At 36.5% G+C, this 4,213-nt stretch overlaps 1 non-coding gene across 1 annotated transcript; it reads left to right on the forward strand.

Moving 5' to 3' along the window:
- Positions 1–2,858: 2,858 nt before the first annotated feature.
- On the forward strand, positions 2,859–3,021 carry LOC135042914 (U1 spliceosomal RNA). The gene has a single exon (XR_010235970.1). It is a non-coding gene; the product is annotated as a U1 spliceosomal RNA (small nuclear RNA).
- The last annotated feature ends 1,192 nt before the right edge of the window (positions 3,022–4,213 follow it).

Consider the following 4,213-nt stretch of genomic DNA (forward strand, 5'->3'; position numbering starts at 1 on the left):
TTTGTAAGATGTTTCTTCCATCAACCAACGAAGAAACACATTGGTACTTTCCCATGATGAGTGAGTGCTTCAGGATCTCTTGCACTTACATGTGCAGCAGAGTACTGCATTGGAAACATGCTGGGCCCATAACCCAGAGGTAGGCAGATTGAAACTATCCTCTGCTATATGCATTTTTTATTGTTAATTAAAGTAATCCAAAACTGGGATTGATATTTTTGCTCTTTTATTTTTACTTTAAAGTACAATAACTTTTACCATTTTAATTTGTTTTAATAGTATATTGACAGTATTGTTTTCTTTCAAAAATCCACTTAATTTTCTTTACCCTATTTTTATAATGGTAATTGACAAAAACAAACTACATTGTCACCAGAAGAGCAATACAAAATGTACAAGTGATATATTAAAATCATCTTTCCAGCTTGAATTTCAATGATGCATTGGGGCAACGATTTTGTGAGAAACATCTTCACCCTTAAATAAAGATTTTCTTAATTCCTTACCTGTGTGCTAATTAGATATCACCTTGTTTTCACATTAAACAGACTTCCACATGCGAAAGCAGCAAGGATGCAGTGGCGTTAATGTTTCCTGGTGTCAACCTGTATTATTTCAGTAGACATTGAAATGAGGATGCATCTTGCTGCCTTTCCAATGAAGCAAGTTTAATTTAGTAATAGGTGAAAAACCATCCCTACAAAGGTGTTAATCAGAGACTTGGCTTTGTGGACACTTTTCAGAGAACAAATTTGTTAGCATAAAAATAAAGCCAGAAAATGAAGAGCTGTTTAATCACTCAATTGGATTTTTTTGCCAGCATATTTCTTTTTCTCTGCAACTCACTGCTAAATTGTGCTTCCTAGCTGTTTTTATAAAATCACTGAATCAAATCTAACTCTGATTACATCAGAGAAGGCCAGGTACCCTACACCATAACAGGGGGTTTGAAATTTTGACTTGTCTACTTAAAGATCACCAAAATCTGATAACAAGGTCAATTACGTCCCTGGGTGGGATTGAACCACCAACCTTTTGGTTAATAACCATACACACAGACTGATTGCGCCACAGCGACACTTTGCAAAAGTACATACTGACAAATGCTAATAAGCATTCATCTAGAACGTTTCCTAGAAACATTTTAAAAAGTCAATAATGTGGAGAGTTTTTGTAAGATGTTTCTTCCATCAACCAATGAAGAAACACATTGGAACTTTCCCATGATAAGTGAGTGCTTCAGGACCTCTTGCACTTACATGTGCAGCAGAGTACTGTAATGGAAGCATGCTGGGTCCATAACCCAGAGGTAGGCAGATTGAAACTATCCTCTGCTATATGCATTTTTTTTTTGTTAATTAAAGTAATCCAAAACTGGGATTGATATTTTTGCTCTTTTATTTTTACTTAAAGTACAATAACTTTTACCATTTTAATTTGTTTTAATAGTATATTGACAGTATTGTTTTCTTTCAAAAATCCAATTAATTTTCTTTACCCGATTATTAAAATGGTAATTGACAAAAACAAACTACATTGTCACCAGAAGAGCAATACAAAATGTACAAGTGATATATTAAAATCATCTTTCCAGCTTGAATTTCAATGATGCATTGGGGCAACGATTTTGTGAGAAACATCTTCACCCTTTAATAAAGATTTTCTTAATTCCTTACCTGTGTGCTAATTAGATATCACCTTGTTTTCACATTAAACAGACTTCCACATGAGAAAGCAGCAAGGATGCAGTGGCGTTAATGTTTCCTGGTGTCAACCTGTATTATTTCAGTAGATATTGAAATGAGGATGCATCTTGCTGCCTTTCCAATGAAGCAAGTTTAATTTAGTAATAGGTGAAAAACCATCCAAGAGCTGTTTAATCACTCAATTGGATTTTTTTGCCAGCATATTTCTTTTTCTCTGCAACCCACTGCTAAATTGTGCTTCCTAGCTGTTTTTATAAAATCACTGAATCAAATCTAACTCTGATTACATCAGAGAAGTCTAAATACCTAACACCATAACAGGGGGTTTGAAATTTTGACTTGTCTACTTAAAGATCACCAAAATCTGATAACAAAGTCAATTACATCCCTGGGTGGGATTGAACCACCAACCTTTTGGTTAATAGCCATACACACTAACTGATTGCGCCACAGCGACACTTTGCAAAATTACATACTGACAAAGGCTAATAAACAATCATCTAGAACGTTTCCTAGAAAAACTTTAAAAAGTCAATAATCTGGAGTGTTTTTGTAAGATGTTTCTGCCATCAACCAATGAAGAAACACATTGGTACTTTCCCATGATGAGTGAGTGCTTCAGGATCTCTTGCACTTACATGTGCAGCAGAGTACTGCAATGGAAGCATGCTGGGCCCATAACCCAGAGGTAGAAAGATTGAAACTATCCTCTGCTATATGCATTTTTTTTGTTAATTAAAGTAATCCAAAACTGGGATTGATATTTTTGCTCTTTTATTTTTACTTAAAGTACAATAACTTTTACCATTTTAATTTGTTTTAATAGTATATTGACAGTATTGTTTTCTTTCAAAAATTCACTTAATTTTCTTTTCTGTGTGCTAATTAGATATCACCTTGTTTTCACATTAAATAGACTTCCACATGAGAAAGCAGCAAGGATGCAGTGGCGTTAATGTTTCCTGGTGGTAGTGGGGTACTGTGTTTGTGCTTTCCTCTGGTCAGCTCTGGTAAAAGTCAGATTTCTTTGTCTCAGATCTTCCTCTAGCCTTGTTCTTCTTTCGAGAGTTCCCTTGTGCTGCCTCAGTTGGATCTCCTTCACTTGACAGGGGGGTACCCGAGCAGCGACCCTCCCCAGCACTAGCCCAACTCCTACTTACCTGCCAGGTGAGATACTATGATCAGGAAGGTGCTTCTCCCAGGGAAAGGCTCACCCATTGCACTCTGGGTGTGCTGCTCCTGCGATTTCCCCAAATGTGGGAAACTTGACTGCATAATTTGTGTTTCCCCTGGTCGGCTCTCGTATAATTCAGATCTCTTTGTCTCAGGTCTCTCTCCAGCCTAGTTTGCTGTCTGTTTCCACTTCTCTTTTCTTAAACCGCTCCCTTCTATTCCCTTGTGCACCTTAATTAAATCTAACTCTGATTACGTCAGAGAAGGCCAGGTACCCTACACCATAAGAGGGGGTTTGAAATTTTGACTTGTCTACTTAAAGATCACCAAAATCTGATCACAAGGTCAATTACATCACTGGGTGGGAACCTTTTGGTTAATAGCCCATGTAAGTGCAAGAGATCCTGAAGCACTCACTCATCATGGGAATGTACCAATGTGTTTCTTACAAAAATTCTCCAGATTATTGACTTTTTAAAGTTTTTCTAGGAAACGTTCTAGATGAATGCTTATTAGCTTTTGTCAGTATGTACTTTTGCAAAGTGTCGCTGTGGCGCAATCAGTTAGTGTGTATGGCTATTAACCTAAAGGTTGGTGATTCAATCCCACCCAGGGACGTAATAGACCTTGTTATCAGATTTTGGTGATCTTTAAGTAGACAAGTCAAAATTTCAAACCCCCTCTTATGGTGTAGGGTACCCGGCCTTCTCTGATGTAATCAGAATTAGATTTGATTAAGTGATTTTATAAAAAACAGCTAGGAAGCACAATTTAGCAGTGGGTTGCAGAGAAAAAAAATTATGCTGGCAGAAAAGTCCAATTGAGTGATTAAACAGCTCTTCATTTTCTGATTTTATGTTTATGCTAACAAATTTGCTCTCTGAAAAGTGTCCACAAAGCCAAGTCTCTGATTAACACCTTTGTAGGAATGGTTTTTCACCTATTACTGAATTAAACTTGCTTCATTGGAAAGGCAGCAAGATGCATCCTCATTTCAATGTCTACTGAAATAATACAGGTTGACACCAGGAAACATAAACGTCACTGCATCCTTGCTGCTTCCTCATGGGGAAGTCTGTTTAATGTGAAAACAAGGTGATATCTAATCAGCACACAGGTAAGGAATTAAGAAAATCTTTCTTTATGGGTGAAGATGTTTCTCACAAAATTGTTGCACCAAGGCATCATTGAAATTCAAGCTGGAAAGATGATTTTAATATATCACTTGTACATTTTGTACTGCTCTTCTGGTGACAATGTAGATTGTTTTTGTCAATTACCATTTTAATAATCGGGTAAAGAAAATTAATTGGATTTTTGAAAGAAAACAATAC

Source organism: Pseudophryne corroboree, unplaced genomic scaffold (assembly GCF_028390025.1).
Source record: "Pseudophryne corroboree isolate aPseCor3 unplaced genomic scaffold, aPseCor3.hap2 scaffold_841, whole genome shotgun sequence".
NCBI classification, from domain to species: Eukaryota; Metazoa; Chordata; class Amphibia; order Anura; family Myobatrachidae; genus Pseudophryne; species Pseudophryne corroboree.